Consider the following 25,609-nt stretch of genomic DNA (forward strand, 5'->3'; position numbering starts at 1 on the left):
TTTTATTTGTTTCCAGTATATTGTATACACTCCTGGAAATGGAAAAAAGAACACATTGACACCAGTGTGTCAGACCCACCATACTTGCTCCGGACACTGCGAGAGGCCTGTACAAGCAATGATCACACGCACGGCACAGCGGACACACCAGGAACCGCGGTGTTGGCCGTCGAATGGCGCTAGCTGCGCAGCATTTGTGCACCGCCACCGTCAATGTCAGCCAGTTTGCCGTGGCATACGGAGCTCCATCGCAGTCTTTAACACTGGTAGCATGCCGCGACAGCGTGGACGTGAACCGTATGTGCAGTTGACGGACTTTGAGCGAGGGCGTATAGTGGGCATGCGGGAGGCCGGGTGGACGTACCGCCGAATTGCTCAACACGTGGGGCGTGAGGTCTCCACAGTACATCGATGTTGTCGCCAGTGGTCGGCGGAAGGTGCACGTGCCCATCGACCTGGGACCGGACCGCAGCGACGCACGGATGCACGCCAAGACCGTAGGATCCTACGCAGTGCCGTAGGGGACCGCACCGCCACTTCCCAGCAAATTAGGGACACTGTTGCTCCTGGGGTATCGGCGAGGACCATTCGCAACCGTCTCCATGAAGCTGGGCTACGGTCCCGCACACCGTGAGGCCGTCTTCCGCTCACGCCCCAACATCGTGCAGCCCGCCTCCAGTGGTGTCGCGACAGGCGTGAATGGAGGGACGAATGGAGACGTGTCGTCTTCAGCGATGAGAGTCGCTTCTGCCTTGGTGCCAATGATGGTCGTATGCGTGTTTGGCGCCGTGCAGGTGAGCGCCACAATCAGGACTGCATACGACCGAGGCACACAGGGCCAACACCGGCTTCATGGTGTGGGGAGCGATCTCCTACACTGGCCGTACACCACTGGTGATCGTCGAGGGGACACTGAATAGTGCACGATACATCCAAACCATCATCGAACCCATCGTTCTACCATTCCTAGACCGGCAAGGGAACTTGCTGTTCCAACAGGACAATGCACGTCCGCATGTATCCCGTGCCACCCAACGTGCTCTAGAAGGTGTAAGTCAACTACCCTGGCCAGCAAGATCTCCGGATATGTCCCCCATTGAGCATGTTTGGGACTGGATGAAGCGTCGTCTCACGCGGTCTGCACGTCCAGCACGAACGCTGGTCCAACTGAGGCGCCAGGTGGAAATGGCATGGCAAGCCGTTCCACAGGACTACATCCAGCATCTCTACGATCGTCTCCATGGGAGAATAGCAGCCTGCATTGCTGCGAAAGGTGGATATACACTGTACTAGTGCCGACATTGTGCATGCTCTGTTGCCTGTGTCTATGTGCCTGTGGTTCTGTCAGTGTGATCATGTGATGTATCTGACCCCAGGAATGTGTCAATAAAGTTTCCCCTTCCTGGGACAATGAATTCACGGTGTTCTTATTTCAATTTCCAGGAGTGTAGCTGTGATGGTGCCGTATTCGCAGTTTGCGAATACATTTCATGGTTTAATACTCTATAAATCCTCAGCAGTGTCTGTTCCTTCGGACATTCGCGCATTTCCGAAGGAACATTGCATAAAACTTCATAGACTCTCTCCTACTTTATTTCATAGACAAGGAACTAATGATTATATCTTCGACTGGTATGAATGGTGTGTATGTAACCGTGTACTTTAGAAGGAAATGATGAATATACTGCGTTCCCTGCAATGTGTTTGATTTGTTACGGATGGGTATAGAAATGAAAGGAAAAGCTGGAGTACAGCACGCTGCAATCAAATTGACGATGAAAAATCAATCTGGGAACTGCGAAAGGTAAAAAGACTAAGTCAGAGACACGGCACCACAAATGCAGTCAAAAATCTTCACTTCTAAAGATACTGCAAAGAGGTTTGGAATTTGATTGAAGACACCAAAGGGCTGCATAAAAACAATGATCTTTAGATCATTTATACCCCTTTCCAGCACAATTCGGACGAGGAAATGTTTCCCGCCTTCGTAACTCAAAGTTTGGAGGACAGTCATTTATATTTCGATCTCCTAATTGTAATTTTGCGTTTCCACTTTTTCTGTGAATCATTTCAACTTAATAATGTGCCACTTTCTTCCATAGGTTCCAGTCTGTTTATTCTCTTCATATCAAGATAAATTCTATAATCCCTCATAGTAGAGTAAATGAAATCCTTGGAAAAACACACAAATACAAATTCTGATGAGAACATTCCTGCTTTACAACTGACCATCCCGTGTTCGATTCCCTGCGAGAACACCAGATTAGCCAGTCCGAGGCAAGCTTCGGAAAATTGTTGCAATATGAGCTTGGCAGGAAAGGACTGTTAAGTTCTTGAATCCTCATCCCAACCAGAGGCTTAATATGGAATGTGTGTATCCGACTACGATATCCATTATTTGTGTGTATCCTACTACGATATCCATTATACTGCCATCAGAGCGCTGGTAACAAGTGACATCTGTGATTAAGCGTTTACACACCTCGTTCTTTTGATATTATCTGCCTTAAGTGATGTCTGAGTAGGAAATGATTGCTGATACAAGAGTCGATGTGATCGTGTTTCCCTGCGATTTCTTTGTTTCGAGCCGCGTTGCGATAAATTCAATTAAGCTGTAGACAAACAACCTCGATGGCGCAAGAGTTCATGATAACGTTATCTGCCGTGAACTTGTAAATATTTTAACCGATACTAGCGTGACAGCACGTACGCTAGTATCATTTATTCTTTGTGCGTCCAGCTTCGTCTGAAACAGCCTAATTTCTTGGTAGCATAATTATGAGTACCATTAAGAAAGGTGAAGTAGCAGAACCAAATAAGATGCATAAGCGCATCATAGAGAACTGCTGACATGTCAAGATAACCAAAGAAACTGACACATCTCAGTTTTCCTTATTCTACATCTAGATCTACATCTACATAGATACAACGCAAGCCACCGTACGGATCGTGGCGAGGATTACCCTGTACCACTACTAGCCATTTCCTTTCCTGTTCCTCTCGCAAATAGAGCGAGGGAAAAACGACTATTCATATGCCTCTGTATGAGCCCTAATTTCTCGAATCTTATCTTCGTGGTCTTTCGGCGCATTGTATGTTGGCGGCAGTAGAATCGTTCGTCCGTCAGCTTCAAATCCAGGTTCTCTAAACTTTGTCAACAGTGGTTCTCGAAAAGAATGTCGCCTTTCCTCCAGAAACTCGCATTTGAGTTCCCGAAGCACCTCCGTATCACTTACGTGTTGTTCGAACCTACCGGTAACAAATCTAGCAGCCCGCGTCTCAATAGTGTCGGAAGTTCCATGCGGCTTTTCGCGGATGATGCTGTAGTATACAGAGATGCTGTAGTATACAGAGAAGTTGCAGCATTAGAAAATTGCAGCGAAATGCAGGAAGATCTGCAGCGGATAGGCACTTGGTGCAGGGAGTGGTAACTGACCTTTAACATAGACAAATGTAATGTATTGCAAATACATAGAAAGCAGGAGCCTTTATTGTATGATTATATGAAAGCGGAACAAACACTGGTAGCAGTTACTTCTGTGGAATGATCTTATAAAATTAATTGTTGGTAAGGCGGGTGCCAGGTTGAGATACATTGGGAGAGTCCTTAGAAAATGCAGTCCATCAACAAAGGAGGTAGCCGAGCGGTCTAAGGCGCTGCAGTCATGAACTGTGCGGCTGGTCACGGCGGAGGTTCGAGTCCTCCCTCGGGCATGGGTGTGTGTATGTTTGTCCTTAGGATAATTTAGGTTAAGTAATGTGCTAGCTTAGGGACTGATGACCTTAGCAGTTAAGTCCCATAAGATTTGACACACATTTGAACATTTTTGAACAAAGGAGGTGCCTTACAAAATACTCGTTCGACCTATACTTGAGTATTGCTCATCAGTGTGGGATCCGTACCAGGTCGGGTTGACTGAGGAGATAAAGAAGATCCAAAGAAGAGCGGCGCGTTTCGTCACAGGGTTATTTGGTAAGCGTGATAGCGTTACGGAGATGTTTAGCAAACTCAAGTGGCAGACTCTGCAAGAGAGGCGCTCTGCATCGCGGTGTAGCTTGCTGTCCAGGTTTCGAGAGGGTGTGTTGCTGGATGAGGTATCGAATATATTGCTTCCCTCTACTTATACCTCCCGAGGAGATCACGAATGTAAAATTAGAGAGATTCGAGCGCGCACGGAGACTTTCCATCAGTCGTTCTTCCCGCGAACCATACGCGACTGGAACAGGAAAGGGATGTAATGACAGTGGCACGTAAAGTGCCCTCCGCCACACACCGTTGGGTGGCTTGCGGAGTATACATGTAGATGTAGCTGTAGATGTAGATGTAGACTGAGTTAAGCAGGACGCTAGCGATACAATACATTACATATTTGCTCTTCCTACTCATCCACATTAACTTACATTTTTTCCACATTTTGTGCTAGCTGCCATTCATCACACCAACTGGAAATTTTGCCTAAGTCGTGTTGTACCTTCCTACAGTTACTTAACTTCGACATCTTACCGTACACCTCAGATTGATGGCCGCCCTCTCCGCCAAATCATTTATTTGTATAGGGGACAACAGCTGTCCTGTCACACTTCGCTGGGCAATACAGACGATGCCCTCGTCTCTGATGAACATGCGCTGTCAAGCGCAACATACTGGGTTCTATTACTTAAGAAGTCTTCGAGCCACTCACATATTTGTGAACTTATTTCATATGCTCGTACCTTCGTTGACAGCCCGAAATAGGGCACCGTGTCATATGCTTGCCGGCAATCTAGAAATATGGAATCTGCCTATTACCATTCATCCATAGTTAGCAATATACCATGTGAGAAAAGGGCAGTCTGAGTTCCGCACGAGCGATGCTTTTTAAAACCATGCTGATTCGTGGACATAAGCTTCCCAGTCTCAATAAAGTTTATTATATTCGATTTGAGAATATGTTCAAGGATTCTGCAGCAAATCGAACGTTGGTCCGTATTTTTGCCGGTCCCTTCTTTTACCCTTCTTATATACTAGAGTCACCTGCGCTTTCTCCCAGTCACTTGGAATTTTGAGCTGGGCGAGATATCCACAATAAATGCAAACTAGGTAATTGGCTAATGCCGTAGAGTACTCTTTGTTAAACCGGACTGGGATTCCATCCATGCCTCGTGATATATTTGATTTCAAATTTTTCAGTTGTTTCTTTACGCTTGGGGTGCTTATTACTATGTCGTTCATACGCAAGTCTGTCCGATGGTCAAATGACGGTATGTTTGTACGATTCTCCTGTGTGAACGATTTGTTGAATGTGAAATTTAAAACTTCGGCTTTCGTTTTTCTGTCTTTAACTGCCACAACAGACTGGTCAACAAGAGACTGAATGGAAGCTCTAGACCCTATTAGCTGTTTTACATAGAATCAGTTCCTGATACAGAGTGCAACATGTGGTGCCTCTCAAGATTCCGTTAATCAGAAATATGAATTATGTACATGATTTCCTTACAGATATTTTTATGGTTTGATCGACGCGACAAAATATCTTGGAAATCGAGATCAAAGCAAGTGAAATTCTTAGAATGTTGGTTTGTTGCAAGTGCACAGCTCAGAAATAAAAACTACTCCACAGTGCGCGTATACTACTTCAACAACACTACTTAACAATCTTAATTGGTTAAGGTTTTAATTTTATCTCTTATTTTTCATGCTTGATAACCAAGCTGGACCAACAATTATTAACCGCCGGAGAAATCCAACTGATGCGGCGAAACAGCACGTCTAACCTGCATAATGGCCTCAGTTCAGCGAGGAAGTTAGTCCCCAAGTTTCTCGAGATATGTCGCATTCAGCTGAACCCACTAATTGTTGATCAGTTCCCATAAAGCTAGTAAATTATGGAAATTGATTGCTAAGCTGATCCAGATAATTTGAAGACTTTTGTGAGTGATTAAGATCGGGTGATTCAGCGAGCCATTCGAAGTGCCATAAGGTTTCAGAGTTCTCGTCAAACCAGAAAGCTATGCGTGCAGCCCTATGAACATGGCTGTTGTCATCCTGTGAGACGAACGTGCCCACAGCATACTCGTAATGAAGATGTAGAAGAAAGGGCAACATTTGGTCACCGAAAATGTTGAACTAAACATTCCGGTTCATGTATAAATGTATGGTCTCGTAGCGACATGACTTAATAAAATCTCCTCGGGCTACCATCCGCGCTGGTGGTTAAAATCCAAATGTTCAAATGTGAGCGAATTCCTAAGGGACCAAACTGCTGAGGTCATCGGTCCCTAGACTTACACACTACTGAAACTAACTTACGCTAAGTACAACACACACACCCATGATCGAGGGAGGACTCGAGCCTCCGGCGAGAGGGGCCGGGTTAAAATCCCACAAACTTTCGATCGTGCTCTCCTCGCCATTATCAAGTGGTAAATGACTGCCTTGTAGCCGTGGCCTCGGCGTTATATAGCCGCTCTGTTGGCTGTGACATCACTGATGCTCTTTTCCTCGCCAAACATGGTAATTTTTTCGTCCCGCAACCGTCGCGGCCCCTCTTCAACCGTGCGGTGGCAGCGTCCCAGTCTGTGATGAGCTGCAAACCGCCGTCCTTACTGATGGTATTCTCAGATATTTTTATTTCAGTGGCTCCTCTTATAACGTTATCCCAAAATCTTTTCGTCCTAATAATGACAGTCGTTTCTTCCACTAGAATTCGGTGTCGATTTTCTGTTCTGCCACTGATGATTTTCCCCGATAGCGTAGGCATAAGCGCCTCTCGTGTTTCGTCCAGCGTTGCTCCACAGTACGTACTGTTTGGCCACTTGACATGGAAGAGGAGAGCTCGGACGAAAGGTCGTGGCATTTTAACCACCCGATGTGACTAGAAGCCCGAGAAGATTTTATTAATCCCCGCTCATGTTCCCAGGAACCTAAATGAACCGAACTTTGACATGATAAGAAAAATACCCTCAAAACATTACTGAACCACCTCTGGCCGGAAATACACACTCCACACTCTGAGGATTGAATTCCTCATTAGTCCATCGGTGTGCTTGACGCTTTATATAATTCGAGAAGAGGCAAAATCGCGATTTGGCAGACCACACTACACGCCTCCAGTCAGCTACAGTCCATTTTCGGTGTTGTTTGATCAATTGAAGACGTGGAGCTGTGAACAATGTCATGAACAACGGCCTTTTGCAAGGTACTCAGCTCCAAAGATCCATCTCATATAGTTCCCTTCACAAAGTTCCGCCGGAAACTGGTTGAGGTGGACCTGCGCTCACAGACAGCAGCAATTCCCGTTGGATACAAAACAAGTTGTCTTTGACAAGGTTTGACGTTCCTCTTTGACCCCAGTCGGGGAGGATCTTTTTACGACCACTGCCCTTACGCCGTGTTACGTGGCTACGATTGGTACACGATTCCTCGTAGACACGTGGACAGTCCGTGTTGATACACCAACAAATGGTTCAAATGGCTCTGAGCACTATGGGACTCAACTTCTGAGGTCATTAGTCCCCTAGAACTTAGAACTAGTTAAACCTAACTAACCTAAGGGCATCACACACGTCCATGCCCGAGGCAGGATTCGAACCTGCGACCGTAGTAGTCTCGCGGTTCCGGACTACAGCACCTAGAACCGCACGGCCACTTCGGCCGGCTGATACACCAACAAATTCGACAATTTCATTCATGGTCTGGTTACGGACACCTTCAAACACGATAGCTGCTTTCAGCCATTCTGTCAGAGAAAGAACAGACACCACACCTTCATATAATTTGATTGGCCTAGCTGGGCAATGGATCCGCCTTCTTTAGTGCGGATGCACAAATACGTCCGACCTCCTGTGGCTATCTCAGTTGTTATAAGATTACTCGTAACCACCGCAGAATTTATAGCAACCAAGAAGTTTCGAAAAAGAAAAGAAAGGAAGGTTAGGGATTACGCACCTCGATGCAAGGTCATTAGAGGCGGAGCTCAATCTCTGAATGTGGAAAGATGAGAAAGGAAGTCGGCCGTGCCCTGTCAAAGTAACCATCCCGGCATTCGCCATCAGAAACTTAGGGAAAACACGGAAAACATAAATGTTTACGGAGGGACGCTGATTTGAGCCGCCGTCCTCCCAATGTCCTACCACTGCGCAACCTCGTTCGGTGCGATGTGTCAGATACATAATCGTCACGTTCCTCATAATGGCTATCGGTATATTACAGTATGATGAAGGAATGCTGCCACTCACGTCTAAATGAGGGACTGGCTACTTGAAAACAAGAGTGTGATTGGTACAGAACAAAAAATACAGCAGTGCTAAGAAAACAGCAAGGGTTTCCGAGTTACAGTTTTACGAGGGGGATTAAAAAATGAATTTAACAAAATCTCTTCTGGGCAAAACTTGATACTGCTAGGAGTTTTACTGTGTTCTATAAAACTGGTATTCTCTGAGCTTTCCACCTGTTTAAGCTGATGAACATGGAAATCAATAAGCACACACAGAATCATTCCGCACGAGCTAAAACTGGACGTCAAACAAATGGAGACGTTTGAGCAGTCAGAGGACACAGAAGTGTGTCACCGCAATGGACGGTCTAAGGGGTCTTTGTATCAGAAGTTATCGTACTGCACGAAACGGCGTATAATAGGCTGCGTGCCTCGCTGCTCCTCGAAAAAAATGGTTCAAATGGCTCTGAGCACTATGGGACTCAACTTCTGAGGTCATAAGTCCCCTAGAACTTAGAACTACTTAAACCTAACTAACCTAAGGACATCACACACATCCATGCCCGAGGCAGGATTCGAACTGCTGCTCCTCGGTTACAAGTATGTCACAAGGTCTTATTCGATAAAATTTCTAAACATGTATCAACGAATGAAAGGATGTAAGTTTATCGATTAACAACCCGTCGAGATCTACATCATCTAATCAAAAGTGTGCAGACAACCACCTTTATGACGGCTTGAACTCTGCTGGTGACATTCCAGCTATGGGTCTCAATATCATTTTTTCTCAAGACCCGAAACCACACAAGTTAGTAACGTTGGACGGGGAGGTCTGGAGCGAAGTCAACTTTCTAGCTCGTTCCGAAATATGGTACTTTGAATTCAGCTCGGAACCCTGGGCAGGCCAGTCCATTTCAGGAATGTTCTTGTCCAGATACTATTGCCTCATAGATGCTGCTTTGTGACAGGGTGCATTGTCATGCTCATACGAACAATCATCATCTCTGAACTGTTCCTCTACTGTACGCAGTAAAACGTGGTCATATATTTCTGCTTTTAGAGTTTTCTGAAGCGCGATGGAGCACACCCTAACAGTTGTGACTTGCCAAGACAGCCAAGTCACAATGAGAGGAAGCCGAAAGGCACGCGTTAAGCTCATGCAGATTGGCGTGAGGTCTGGAACAGTTAAAGGAATTAATAGTAGGAAATAAAGTACGTAGTTGATGTAATACTTAACTTTAATCCACAATTGTAGAACATCTCTCTTGACGGTACATGTTATAACCACAATATACACTCCTGGAAATTGAAATAAGAACACCGTGAATTCATTGTCCCAGGAAGGGGAAACTTTATTGACACATTCCTGGGGTCAGATACATCACATGATCACACTGACAGAACCACAGGCACATAGACACAGGCAACAGAGCATGCACAATGTCGACACTAGTACAGTGTATATCCACCTTTCGCAGTAATGCAGGCTGCTATTCTCCCATGGAGACGATCGTAGAGATGCTGGATGTAGTCCTGTGGAACGGCTTGCCATGCCATTTCCACCTGGCGCCTCAGTTGGACCAGCGTTCGTGCTGGACGTGCAGACCGCGTGAGACGACGCTTCATCCAGTCCCAAACATGCTCAATGGGGGACATATCCGGAGATCTTGCTGGCCAGGGTAGTTGACTTACACCTTCTAGAGCACGTTGGGTGGCACGGGATACATGCGGACGTGCATTGTCCTGTTGGAACAGCAAGTTCCCTTGCCGGTCTAGGAATGGTAGAACGATGGGTTCGATGACGGTTTGGATGTACCGTGCACTATTCAGTGTCCCCTCGACGATCACCAGTGGTGTACGGCCAGTGTAGGAGATCGCTCCCCACACCATGATGCCGGGTGTTGGCCCTGTGTGCCTCGGTCGTATGCAGTCCTGATTGTGGCGCTCACCTGCACGGCGCCAAACACGCATACGACCATCATTGGCACCAAGGCAGAAGCGACTCTCATCGCTGAAGACGACACGTCTCCATTCGTCCCTCCATTCACGCCTGTCGCGACACCACTGGAGGCGGGCTGCACGATGTTGGGGCGTGAGCGGAAGACGGCCTAACGGTGTGCGGGACCGTAGCCCAGCTTCATGGAGACGGTTGCGAATGGTCCTCGCCGATACCCCAGGAGCAACAGTGTCCCTAATTTGCTGGGAAGTGGCGGTGCGGTCCCCTACGGCACTGCGTAGGATCCTACGGTCTTGGCGTGCATCCGTGCGTCGCTGCGGTCCGGTCCCAGGTCGACGGGCACGTGCACCTTCCGCCGACCACTGGCGACAACATCGATGTACTGTGGAGACCTCACGCCCCACGTGTTGAGCAATTCGGCGGTACGTCCACCCGGCCTCCCGCATGCCCACTATACGCTCTCGCTCAAAGTCCGTCAACTGCACATACGGTTCACGTCCACGCTGTCGCGGCATGCTACCAGTGTTAAAGACTGCGATGGAGCTCCGTATGCCACGGCAAACTGGCGGACACTGACGGCGGCGGTGCACAAATGCTGCGCAGCTAGCGCCATTCGACGGCCAACACGGCGGTTCCTGGTGTGTCCGCTGTGCCGTGCGTGTGATCATTGCTTGTACAGCCCTCTCGCAGTGTCCGGAGCAAGTATGGTGGGTCTGACACACCGGTGTCAATGTGTTCTTTTTTTCCATTTCCAGGAGTGTAAAATAATATCAAATGCTATAGCGCCTTGCTAGGTCGTAGCAAATGACGTAGCTGAAGGCTATGCTAACTATCGTCTCGGCAAATGAGAGCGTAGTTGTCAGTGATCCATCTCTGGCGAAGTCGGCTGTACAACTGGGGCGAGTGCTAGTAAGTCTCTCTAGACCTGCCGTGTGGTGGCGCTCGGTCTGCTATCACTGACAGTGGCCACACGCGGGTCCGACGTATACTAATGGACCGCGGCCGATTTAAAGGCTACCACCCAGCAAGTGTGGTGTCTGGCGGTGACACCACACTAACCACAAAAAACAAGGCCATACCATTAAACCTTTTCCTCCGTCATTTACGGTTGGTACTACACGTGATGACAATTACCCACACAAATGTGTGGCTTATGAGGCACTGCCGATCACACTCGATTCTTTTTCACTCGCTTCGCACTGTCGTTTTGCTAGCTAGTGTCTAGCAGCACTTTCGAACTCACAAGTGATTTCTTCCGCTGATTTCGTGCATCTTCTTACGGCAACTCTCCTCAATGCTCTACAATCCCCCGCCGTAAGTACATGAGGTGTTCCTGCTATTGGTTTAGCTGTGATTGTTGCTTCGCGTTTCCACTTCACAGTCACATTACCAACAGTCGACATGTCCCTGATGGATCTGTATCTCCACATCTCATTTACATCTACATGGACACTCTGCAAGTCACTCTTAAGTGCCCGCAAGAGGATTCATCGTACCCCTTTCGCAATAATTTTCATTATTTCACTCTCGAACAGCGCATGGAAAAATACGAACACTTATATCTTTCCGCGTGAGCTCTGATTTCCCTTATTTTATTATGATGATATGAAGATGAAATGGAAGATATGATACTGCGTGAAGAGTTTGACAGAGCACTGAAAGATCTCACTCGAAACAAGGCCTCGGGAGAAGACAACACTCTATTAGAACTACTGATAGCCATGGAAGAACCAGCCCTGACAAAACTCTACCAACTAGTGAGGAAGACATGCAAGACAGGCGAAATACCCTCAGACTTCAAGAAGAATATAATAATTCCAATCCCAAAGAAAGCAGGTGTTGACAGATATGAAAATTACCGAACTATCAGTTTAATAAGTCACGGCTGCAAAATACTAACACGAATTTCTTACAGACGAATGGAAAAGCAGGTACAAGCCGACCTCGGAGAAGATCAGTTTGGATTCCGTAGAAACGTTGGAACACGTGAGGCAATACTGACCCTACGACTTATCTTAGAAGATAGATTAAAGAAAGGCGAACCTACGTTTCTAGAATTTGTAGACTTAGAGAAATCTTTTGACAATGTTGACTGGAATACTCTCTTCCAAATTCTGAAGCTGGCAGGGGTAAAATACAGGTAGTGAAAGGCTATTTACAGTTTGTACAGGAACCAGACGGCAGAGTCGAGGGGCATGAAAGGGAAGCAGTGGTTGGGAAGGGAGTGAGACAGGGTTGTAGCCTATCCCCGATGTTATTCAATCTGTATATTGAGCAAGCAGTAAAGGAAACAAAAGAAAAATTCGGAGTAGGAATTAAAATCCGCGGAGAAGAAATAAAAACTTTGAGGTTCACCGATGACATTGTAATTTTGTCAGAGACAGCAAAGGACGTGGAAGAGCAGTTGAACGGAATGGACAGTGTCTTGAAAGGAGGATGTAAGATGAACATCAACAAAAGCAAAATGAGGAAAATGGAATGTAGTCGAATTAAGTCCGGCGATGATGAGGAAATCAGATTAGGAAATGAGACACTTTAAGTAGTAAATGAATTTTGCTATTTGGGGAGCAAAGTAACTGATGATGGTCGAAGTAGAGAGGATATAAAATGTAGAGTGGCAATTGCAAGGAAAGCATTTCTGAAGAACAGAAATTTCTTAACATCGAGTATAGATTTAAATGTCAGGAAGTCGTTTCTGAAAGTATTTGTGTGGAATGTAGCCATGTATGGAAGTGAAACACGGACGATGAATAATTTAGACAAGAAGAGAATAGAAGCTTTCTAAATGTGGTGCTACAGAAGAATGCCGAAGATTAGATGGATAGACCACATAACTAATGAGGAGGTATTGAATAGAATTGGGGGAGAGGAGTAATTTGTGGCACAACTTGACTAGAAGAAGGGATCGGTTGGTAGGACATGTTCTGAGGCATGATAGGCTCACGAATTTTGTATTGGAGGGCAGCTTGGAGGGTAAAAATCGTAGAGGGAGACCAAAAGGTGAATACGCTAAGCAGATTCAGAAGAAATGTAGGTTGCAGTAGGTACTGGGAGATGAAGAAGCTTGTACAGGATAGACTAGCATGGAAAGCTGCATCAAAAAAGTCTCTGGACTGAAGACTATAACAACAACGTTATGATGATCGTTTCTCCTCATCTGGGTCGGCGTCAACAAAATATTTTCGCATTCGGAGGAGAAAGTTGGTGATTGAAATATTGTGAGAATATTCCGCCACAACGAAATTCGCCATTATTTTAATGGTGTTCATGTCAAATCCTGTATCATGTCCGTGAAACTATCTCCCTATTTCGCGATAATATCAAACGTGCCCCTCTTCTTTGAACTTTCCCGATTTAGCCCGCTAATCCTATTTGGTAATGATCCCACACCTCGCTGCAGTACTCCAAAAGGGGACGGGCAAGTGTATGGTAGGCTGCCTTATTAGTATCTGTTACATATTGTAAGTGTTCTGCCAATAGGACGCAGTATTTGGTTTGCCTTCCCCACATAATTTTCTGTGTCTTCTTTCCAATTTAAATTGTTCGTAATTGTAATTGTTAGGTATTTATTTGAATTTACGGCCTTTAGATTAGACTGATTTAATGTGTAACCGACGTTTAACGGATTCCTTTTAGCACTCAAATGGATGACCTCACACTTTTCATTATTTAGGACCAACTGCCAATTTTCGCACCATTCAGATATCTTTTCTAAATCGTTTTGAAATTTGTTTTGATCTTCTGATGAGTTTACAAGACGATAAACGACAGCATCATCTGCAAACAACCTAATACCGCTGTTCAGATTGTCTCCTAAATGGTTTATATAGATAAGGAACTGCAGAGGGCCCATATCACTACCTTGGGGAACGCCAGGAATCACTTCTGTTTTACTCGATGACTTTCCGTCAATTACTACGAACTGTGACCTCTATGACAGGAAATCACGTATCCAGTCACATAACTTAGATGATATTCCATCAGGACGCAGTTTCACTACAAGCCGCTTATGTGTTACAGTGCCAAAAGCCTTTCGGAAGTCCATAAATACAGAATCAATTTGAAATCCCTTGTCAATAGCACTCAACACTTCGTGTGTGTAAAGAGCTAGTTGTGTTTCACAAGAACAATGTTTTCTAAATCCGTGTTGACTGTGTATCGACAGACGGTCTCTACGAGATAATTCATAATGATCGAAGACAATATATGTTCCAAAATACTGCTGTATACCGCCGTCTTTGATTTGGGCCTCTAATTTAGTGGATTACCCCTACTAGAATGGGTAGCTCTGAGGGATGAAGTAGTGAAGGCAGCAGAGGATCAAGTAGGTAAAAAGACGAGGGCTAGTAGAAATCCTTGGGTAACGGAAGAAATATTGAATTTAATTGATGAAAGGAAGAAACATAAAAACGCAGTAAATGAAGCAGGCAAAAAAGAATACAAACGTCTCAAAAATGAGATCGACAGGAAGTGCAAAATGGCTAAGCAGGGATGGCTAGAGGACAAATGTAAGGATTTAGAGGCTTATTTCACTAGGGGTAAGATAGATACTGCCTACAGGAAAATTAAAGAGACCTTTGGAGAAAAGAGAACCATTTGTATGAATATCAGGAGCTCAGATGGAAACCCAGTCCTAACCAAAGAAGGGAAAGCAGAAAAGTGGAAGGAGTATATAGAGGGTCTATAAAAGGGCGATGTACTTGAGGACAATATTATAGAAATGGAAGAGAATGTAGATGAAGATGAAATGGGAGATACAATACTGCTTGAAGAATTTGACAGAGCACTGAAAGACCTGAGCCGAAACAAGGCCCCGGGAGTAGACAACATTCCATTAGAACTACTGACGGCCTTGGGAGAGCCAGTCCTAACAAAACTCTTCCATCTGGTGAGCAAGATGTATGAGACAGGCGAAGTACCCTCAGACTTCAAGAAGAATATAATAATTCCAATCCCAAAGAGAGCAGGTGTTGACACATGTAAAAATTACCGAACTATCAGTTTAATAAGTCACAGCTGCAAAATACTAACGCAAATTCTTTACAGACGAATGGAAAAACTGGTAGAAGCCGACCTCAGGGAAGATCAGTTTGGATTCCGTAGAAATATTGGAACATGTGAGGCAATACTGACCTTACGACTTATCTTAGAAGAAAGATTAAGGAAAGGCAAACCTACGTTTCTAGCATTTGTAGACTTAGAGAAAGCTTTTGACAATGTTGACTGTAATACTCTCTTTAAAATTCTAAAAATACAGGGAGCGAAAGGCTATTTACAATTTGTACAGAAACCAGATGGCAGTTATGAGTCGAGGGACATGAAAGGGAAGCAGTGGTTGGGAAGGGGGTGAGACAGGGCTGTAGCCTCTCCCTGATGTTACTTAATCTGTATATTGAGCAAGCACTAAAGGAAACAAAAGAAAAATTCGGAGTAGGTATTAAAATGCATGGAGAAGAAATAAAAACTTTGAGGTTCGCCGATGACATTGTAATTCTGTCAGAGACAGCAAAGGACTTGGAAGAGCAGTTGAACGAAATGGACAGTGTCTTGAAAGGAGGATATAAGATGAACATCAACAAAAGCAAAACGAGGATAATGGAATGTAGTCGAATTAAGTCGGGCGATGCTGCGGGAATTAGATTAGGAAATGAGACACTTAAAGTAGTAAAGGAGTTTTGCTACTTGGGGAGCAAAATAACTGATCATGGTCGAAGTAGAGAGGATATAAAATGTAGACTGGCAATGGCAAGGAAAGCGTTTCTGAAGAAGATAAATTTGTTAACATCGAGTATAGATTTAAGTGTCAGGAAGTCATTTCTGAAAGTACACTCCTGGAAACTGAAATAAGAACACTGTGAATTCATTGTCCCAGGAAGGGGAAACTTTATTGACACATTCCTGGGGTCAGATACATCACATGATCACACTGACAGAACCACAGGCACATAGACACAGGCAACAGAGCATGCACAATGTCGGCACTAGTACAGTGTATATCCACCTTTCGCAGCAATGCAGGCTGCTATTCTCCCATGGAGACGATCGTAGAGATGCTGGATGTAGTCCTGTGGAACGGCTTGCCATGCCATTTCCACCTGGCGCCTCAGTTGGACCAGCGTTCGTGCTGGACGTGCAGACCGCGTGAGACGACGCTTCATCCAGTCCCAAACATGCTCAATGGGGGACAGATCCGGAGATCTTGCTGGCCAGGGTAGTTGACTTACACCTTCTAGAGCACGTTGGGTGGCACGGGATACATGCGGACGTGCAGTGTCCTGTTGGAACAGCAAGTTCCCTTGCCGGTCTAGGAATGGTAGAACGATGGGTTCGATGACGGTTTGGATGTACCGTGCACTATTCAGTGTCCTCTCGACGATCACCAGTGGTGTACGGCCAGTGTAGGAGATCCCTCCCCACACCATGATGCCGGGTGTTGGCCCTGTGTGCCTCGGTCGTATGCAGTCCTGATTGTGGCGCTCACCTGCACGGCGCCAAACACGCATACGACCATCATTGGCACCAAGGCAGAAGCGACTCTCATCGCTGAAGACGACACGTCTCCATTCGTCCCTCCATTCACGCCTGTCGCGACACCACTGGAGGCGGGCTGCACGATGTTGGGGCGTGAGCGGAAGACGGCCTAACGGTGTGCGGGACCGTAGCCCAGCTTCATGGAGACGGTTGCGAATGGTCCTCGCCGATACCCCAGGAGCAACAGTGTCCCTAATTTGCTGGGAAGTGGCGGTGCGGTCCCCTACGGCACTGCGTAGGATCCTACGGTCTTGGCGTGCATCCGTGCGTCGCTGCGGTCCGGTCCCAGGTCGACGGGCACGTGCACCTTCCGCCGACCACTGGCGACAACATCGATGTACTGTGGAGACCTCACGCCCCACGTGTTGAGCAATTCGGCGGTACGTCCACCCGGCCTCCCGCATGCCCACTATACGCCCTCGCTCAAAGTCCGTCAACTGCACATACGGTTCACGTCCACGCTGTCGCGGCATGCTACCAGTGTGACTGCGATGGAGCTCCGTATGCCACGGCAAACTGGCTGACACTGACGGCGGCGGTGCACAAATGCTGCGCAGCTAGCGCCATTCGACGGCCAACACCGCGGTTCCTGGTGTGTCCGCTGTGCCGTGCGTGTGATCATTGCTTGTACAGCCCTCTCGCAGTGTCCGGAGCAAGTATGGTGGGTCTGACACACCGGTGTCAATGTGTTCTTTTTTCCATTTCCAGGAGTGTATTTGTATGGAGTGTCGCCATGTATGGAAGTGAAACATGGACAATAAATAGTTTGGACAGGAAGAGAATAGAAGCATTCTAAATGTGGTGCTACAGAAGAATGCTGAAGATTAGATGCGTAGATCACATAATTAATGAGGAGGTATTGAATAGAACTGGGGAGAAGAGGAGTCTGTGGCACAACTTGACTAGAAGAAGGGATCGGTTGGTAGGACATGTTCTGAGGCATCAAGGGATCACAAATTTAGCTTTGGAGGGCAGCGTGGAGGGTAAAAATCGTATAGGGAGACCAAGAGATGAATACACTAAGCAGATTAAGAAGGATGTAGGTTGCAGTAGGTACTGGGAGATGAAGAAACTTGCACAGGATAGGGTAGCATGGAGAGCTGCATCAAACCAGTCTCAGGACTGAAGACCACAACAACAACCACACCCCTACTACTTCTGTCCAATGATTAGGTCACATTCGAAGTCTCTGAGCTCTTCTGATGGAGCCATTCTGCTATTACTGATTCACTACTGATAACTGACAGCTGTCTGTCTGGTGAGTCTGCCTGTAGTGACATCTAATAGTCAGTTCTGCATTACATAGTGGTGTCCGAGTTCTTTTGACCAGATAGTTTCGTTCGTTACAGTCTCTCCGACTGGCCAAGAATACTACAAGAAATAGGAACCAGCCGTCTCTAATGAAAACCATCATGGTATTTTTTTGAAGTCATTGGTGAAAATCAAAATTAGGATAGCCACAAGGATAGTGGAAAGCCTTTCCTCCCAAATACCGCTCGGGTTCCATAACCAATGCGTCACCTACATATCATTCGGGTCGTACTGTCAACATACTACATCCAGAATTGTTGACTGGTTTTATAACACTTCAATATGAGCTGTCCACTCAGTAGTATACTACAATATTTGCTGCGTAGAAAGGGAACAAGATTAGAATCTTACGACGTGATGACGACAAGAACACTAGAGGTGAAATACAAACTCTGATTTGGCTATTTTGTAATAGAAAACAGGTCAGAGTCTTTTCAGTTGACCACCAACCCTTATGTTGTCGAGGAAAACGGCGGTTAAGCCAAACCCAAGCTAGCCTCATGAAACACCTTCATAGGTTCAAATCTATCAGTACCTCTATCTGACTATTCAACCCCCACACACTTCTGGGAGAAAGGATGTGGAGGAGAAATGGTTCAGCTGCAGCGTGGGGAATGATTCCAGAATGAATATTTCGCTCTGCAGTTTGATTGTGCGCTGTAATGAAATTTATTGGCAGAGTAAAGCTTTCGCCAGGTGCTAGTCCAGTAAGGGACTCTGTAGCCGAGTGTACACCGCTTAGAAACTTCCTGCAAGACTAAACCTGTATGTGTCGGACCGAGACTTTAACTGGCGGCCTTTTCTTTTCCTGGGAAAGTGCTCTACCTACTGCACTATCCAAGCACTGCTCAGAACACCCTCCTCACAGCTCTTCTTCAGCCAGTACCTCAGCTTCTACTTTCCAAACTTCACGGAATTTCTCCTGTATACCTCGAAAGACTAGAATTCCTGGAAGAAAGGATATTTCTGAGACAGGAGTGTTAATCACACAAGGTATGCAGGAGAACTTCTGTTAAGTTTGGAAGATAGGAGATGACGTACTGGGGGAAGTACAGATGTGAGCACGGGTCGTTAGGCGTGTTTGGATAGCTCAGCTTGTAGGGCACATGCCCACAGAAGACAAAGATCTCAGGTCCAAAGACGGTCTGGTACACGGTTTTATTCTGGCAAAAAGTTTCAGCCTTGGTGAGTTCGGAACATAGGCAGAGATGAAGCTGCTGAAGGGCAATGAGTCGTTGAACGGCTCTGTCGGGAGGAGCATTTCCAGCGAAAGGAAAGGGCTCGGGTCTGAGACCCAGTCGGGCTCAAAGTTTTAACCGCTCGAGAAATTTTACTCTCAAGATGGTGGCAGCAGAATGCGTTTCGACAAGAAAGTGTAAGAGTAACGACACACGTAATAGGTTAGAGTTATTAAGAAAGACAGCATGACAGCCCGGTATCCCCTCACGGGGCACTGCGAGCGGCTGCCTGCAACACGCGTGCAGCGTTATCAGCCGGGGAACAAGTGTATGCTCCACTCCACTGAACAAGTGCGCAAACACCGCATTAGCGACAGTTGGTCCATTAGCCCCCAGCTGCTACTATTAGTCTCACCGTTCGCCTTCCGTAAATCAATACTGTCAGCTTTTATCTTCAGAATGGCCCCTATCAAAGGCTACAACATATTTCGTCCCGGCCGAGTTAGCAGCGACACATTCCCCGCACATTTGGAGACCGTTTACGTGTAAGTGCAGCAATCCACTTAAGTGGTCTGGAACGGCGCGCGCAGTACTAGCCTGCAGGTACGGGCGAATGTTCGCCAGCGGTTACAGGCGTAACCCGCGTGTCAGAATAAAGTGTCGTTATAAAAACAGCTGTCAACAAGCTCCCCGTGATAAGCAGACAGGGTGATTATGAACAACTGCGACAGTCAATCCCCAACAGAATACAATGACTACCCTTACTGCGTTAGGGAAATAGAGTAACCGTCTTCAAAAATTGATGTATTACTATATGACGTCTCCAGATCATCTGATGATAACTTGTTGTTAAGTCAAAACCGATAAAGACACCCTTATGCGACCCGAGGCTGAAATATGTAATTTGAAAAAATCCACAGAATATTTTACAGGGCAGTTCACGGGAAGAAGTGCATATTTATTTGGTTATTATGAGGTTTAGCGTATAGGCTATTTACATCAGCCGGCCTGTGTGGCCGAGCAGTTCTAGGGGCTTCAGTTTGGAACCGCGCTACCACTACGGTCGCAGGTTCGAATCCTGCCTCGGGCATGGATGTGTGTGATGTCATTAGGTTAGTTAGGCTGAAGTAGTTCTAAGTTCTAGGGGAATGATAACCTCCGATGTTAAGTCCCATAGTGCTCAGAGCCACTTGAACCATGTTTACATCAATATAACTTGTAGATAATTGTTCTCCAAACATTGCCATTACTTAAAAGCCAAAGCAAGTTTATTTCTTAAAAAGTACACAACAGAAATGGTTTCCATACTTAGTGGTACTGCGTTGCTGAAGACGTTCGTGGAATCTCCTCATTACGTTCTAAACCATTTCTTGAGCAATGGCCTCTATCCCTGCCCCGATTGTGGCTTTCAACTCAGCATTATTGTAGAGTAACCGTGAAAATATTTCTTCGCTCTTGAGATGACCCCGCAGTAAGAGAATTAGAGGCTGAAACATCGGGTGACCTCACGGAGCACAGGATATGGCCGATTCGTGAGAGTAATCGATGTGGAAAGAGGCGCCTCGGTCATTGAATTGCGGACCGTATGGGCTGTAGCCCCATCTTGCTGTAAACGTAGCTCTTTATAAGGCAATGACCCTGAAGCTGTGGAATAAAGAAATTGTTAATAGTGGCTGCATACCGCTAGGGATTGACAACCACTGGCGCCCGCTGTTGTCGTCAAAAACATAGGGCAGGCGGGGGCAAATGTGCGCATGGGGTGAAAATCCGAATCTACTGTTCTTCCTACTTATGAGTGTAGTGTGGAACCCTTGCATCTTCAGTTGAGAGCTTTTATGGTGGAAGAGTCAGGTGTGTTGTGTTACTGGTTTGCGCTTTGAAGCTTTCGAGATATGAGGCGAGTTAGTTTTTTGGAACTTTCTATCTAAGTATTTACCCTGTAATTGATGGCTGTCTTCTGTAACATAATCTCGAAGATTTACGAGTAATTCGTAGGTAAGTACATAACCTAACTCATGCCATCAGCTTACTTATTAGTTTAACAAGTTGCATTATATATCAGCTAATATCAGAAGTTCACAAATCAGCACCAGGAGGTAAAGATCATACGAACTAGCTGAGGTAAGTGTCCGCGTACACACCTTTGCCCCAAACGTTTGTCTTCCCTTTCTTCGGTTTTAATACCAAACACTTAGGTTTATTTAACGTATTTAGTGGATCTTAATTTATAGTTCACTATTTCACATCGAGTGATTCAGTATTAATTAAACTAGCTCAGCTTCATGTTACCGAAAGTACGAGAGAAAACGTCCTCCATGCAGCTAAAACGCAGGTTTGAATGCTGCCTCGGGCATGGATGTGTGTGATGTCCTTAGGTTGGTTAGGTTTAAGTAGTTCTAAGTTCTAGGGGACTGATGACCATAGATGTTAAGTCCCATAGTGCTCAGAGCCATTTGAAACATTTTTTTTTTTTTCGCAGCTAAAACGCTTGGCTATAATGAAACTACATTACTTAAAAGACTTAAAGCTCGCTATCGTGTGGCATCATTGGCGTGTTCCAAGGAAGTATTTCATGAAACAGAGAAAACTGAATTGGTGGAGCACTGTATCAATCTGGAGTCTACGTTCTAAGTCCTTATGTTTAAACAATTCCGACATTTAGCATTTCATTTTGTCGTAAGTAATGGCGTAAAGCAACCGTTTAATAAAGAAACCCAAATGGCAGGGGAAGACTGGGATCGCTCGTTCATCGCTCGTCGTAATTTACGTTTGAAGCAACAATAAAAATCGATATCTGGAGGATAATGGTGTACAGTAAAGCAGAAATGAAACTCTTTTGTAGCATCTTGGAAGCGTTGCAAACTAAATATAATTTTCCGTCCATAGAGCCTGTAATGAAGACGAAACAGGAATACAGACTGTACTGGAAAAACTGCAGGAAAGGTATCAAGAAAGGGCCAAATAATAATAATAATACAATGTGTTTAATTGTGTTAAAACTTTTTGTATTTAAATTACTGATATGTTGGTGTGATGTTCTGATGTTTAATATTATCCCCAGACCTGAGGCATAGATCCATTTCCTTCATTTGTAACATTTTGTTAAATACAACTTTTGTGGTGTCACCGCCAGGCACCACACTTGCTAGGTGGTAGCCTTTAAATCGGCCGCGGTCCGTTAGTATACGTCGGACCCGCGTGTCGCCACTGTCAGTGATTGCAGACCGAGCGCCGCCACACGGCAGGTCTAGAGAGACTTCCTAGCACTCGCCCCAGTTGTATAGCCGACTTTGCTAGCGATGGTTCACTGACAAATTACGCTCTCATTTGCCGAGACGATAGCTAGCATAGTCTTCAGCTACGTCATTTGCTACGACCTAGCAAGGCGCCTTTATCATTTGCTATTTATCTTGTGATGCATGTACCGTCAGACCGATGTTCACCAATTATGGATTAAAGTAAAGTATTCCAGAAGTACGTACTATTTTTACTAGACTCAACTCCTTTAACTGTTCCAGACCTCACGCCATCCTGCGTGAGCTTAAACGCGTGCCTTTCGGCTATCTCAGAGTGGCTTGGCTGTCTTGCCAAGTCACAACAACTTTCATACATCGTACAAGCAATCTCGAACTTATTGAATTGTGTAAAGTAGGGTCCTAAGTGTATTATGTACAATTTTCATTGTGATGTAATCGGAAAAGAAGAACGGAAAAACAGAAAAGTGTTCATGGGTATCACTGTCCCCGACTACCCTGTGGTCCAACAATTCTAATATGTAATCGGAAAAGAAGAACGGAAAAACAGAAAAGTGTTCATGGGTATCACTGTCCCCGACTACCCTGTGGTCCAACAATTCTAATCGATTATCCAGTAGCACACCAGACGACGACGAACTTTGGATTTCTATAGGTGTTTTCATCAAAGAATCAATGAGCTACGGGATTTTTCCAGCTAATACCGTAATTTTTATTTATTGACATACCCATTCTCGTGAAGGGTTACCACGTCAGACAACAAGAGATTTGTCAGAAATGCGGCGTGCTGAGCCGTTCTGTCCGGTAATATTGTGCAGAAATCATTCCTCTTCACTTTATCTCACGGCTGTAACTGTTAAGTCACTTGTAGCTTATAAGGATGAAACTCTAAATCCTGTTTTCACAGTCCTCTACAAAGACCGGCAATGGACTTGTAATATTCTGGAATGACAACGGACAGGTCGCTGTGTGCTTCGTTGGGAGGGTTGCACGAACTTGTCGGATATTTTCCGGCGTCCGAACTGTCAGCTCAGGTTCTTTATGTTCCACTTTGGTTACAGAACCCATATCACTCCATTATTTTGTCCACTTGGATATTGTCCTTCTGTGTGGACCACATAAATAACGGTCTCATCCACGGTGCATTGTGGACTGAACAGCCACAACTCTCTGCACACAACAGAACTCATCCACTGCTTCAATACGCACCTGCACCGGCCAACGTTCCAAACTCAACTGAACGGCCCACTATGTGGGTCCGATTATATCTAAAATCACATCTACATTTACTTCGATACCGAACGAGGTGGCGCAGTGGTTAGCACACTGGACTCGCATTCGGGAGGACGACGGTTAAATCTCGCGTCCGGCCATCCTGATTTAGGTTTTCCGTGATTTCTCTAAATCACTCCAGGCAAATGCCGGGATGGTTCCTTTGAAAGGGCACGGCCGACTTCCTTCCCCGTCCTTCCCTAATCCGATGAGACCGATGACCTCGCTGTTTGGTCTCTTCCCCCAAACAATCCAATCCAATTACTTCAATATTCCGAAGTCCACCTTACGACGCATGGCGGAAGGTACCCCGTACATTTCATTTCCTGTTCCACTCTCGTCATCCTGTCTATGTGCCTCCGTATGATCCCTGATATCTCGTATCTTATTTTCGTGGTCCTTACGCGCAGTGTATGATGGAGGCAACAGAATCGTTCTGCAGTCAGCTTCCAATGCCGGTTATCTAAATTTTCTCAGTAGTGTTCCTCGAAAGGAATGTCTCCTTCCCTCCAGGGATTCCCATTTGAGTTCCCGAAGTACCTCCGTAACACTTGCGTCTTCTTAGAATCTACCAGTAACATATCTAGCAGCCTGCCTCCAAACGGCTTCGATGTCTTCCTTCAATCCGACCTGGTACTGATCTCAAACACTCGAGCAGTACTCAAGAATACGTCGCACTGGCGTCCTATATGCAGTCTCCTTCACAAGTGAACCACACTTTCTGTATGAAAATCACTGACTGTGCTGTGTGTAATCTATGGCTGGTTGGCATTGTTGAAATAGTCGCTATTGTAGTGTTGGGCAGTTGGATGCGAAAACCGCTTAGAGTTGCGCAGTTGGAGGTGAGCCGCCAGCAATGGTGGATGTGGGGAGAGAGATGGCAGAATTTTGAGAGCGGACGATCTGGACGTTTGTCCGTCAGAAAAAGGAAGTTTGTAAGACTGGATGTCATGAACCTTGAACACTATTAAGGTAAATACATTGTTTGTTCTCTTTCAAAATCTTTCATTTGCTAACTGTGCCTATCATTAGTTAGTGCCTTCAGTAGTTAGAATATTCTATTTAGCTGGCAGTATTGGCGCTCGCTGTGTTGCAGTAGTAAAGGTATAGGTTATTGTTAGTCAGGGCCATTCTTTTGTGGGGATTATTGACAGTCAGATTGCGTTGCCCTAAAAATTTTGTGTGTCAGTTTAGTGTCGATCAGCATAAGTAAAGAGAGAAATGCCGGAGTACGTTCAGTTTTGCTCAGTTGTTTGAAAATCAAATAACTTAGAGGTTTTCCAGCACTGTCATTTATAAATTTTTCTAAGGGGACGTTACAAACCGAAGTCGACCATTCGCCTTTCCTACTACAGTCCTCATGTGCTAGTCCCATTTCATATCGCTATGCAACGCTACACCCAGATATTTAAACGATGTGACTGTGTCAAGCAGGACAATACTAATGCTGTATCAGAACATTACGGGTTTGTTTTTCCTACTCATCCGCATTAACGTATAGTTTTCTATATTTAGAGCTAAGATGCGGTAGATGGCGAGAGCACATCTACAAGTTAGCGGTGTGGCAAATTGAAAATGTACTGTTTCTCGTCGACCACACTGTACTGATGATTTTTAGGTTTTCTTTTTCTTAGAGCATAACTTTCAAAATGCTGTGAACGTAGCCGAGTGAACCGTTGGGGCATGTCTCAGTCAACAACACCACACAACATTTACATTTTTTATTTTTAGATACTCGTCAAGGAAATGTTCTATACCTTCCCTACGACCTTCATCATAACATGGCCAGGAGAGTGCATCGGCACGCAAATGATTCATTCTGCTGCACCCTTTGAAACTTCCTTTCTCACCCCCAGACCGAACTCTGCAAACCACGCTACTCCTGCAGCTTTTGTTCCAAGCAGACAGGGT

This window comes from Schistocerca serialis, chromosome 3, assembly GCF_023864345.2.
Source record: "Schistocerca serialis cubense isolate TAMUIC-IGC-003099 chromosome 3, iqSchSeri2.2, whole genome shotgun sequence".
NCBI lineage: Eukaryota > Metazoa > Arthropoda > Insecta > Orthoptera > Acrididae > Schistocerca > Schistocerca serialis.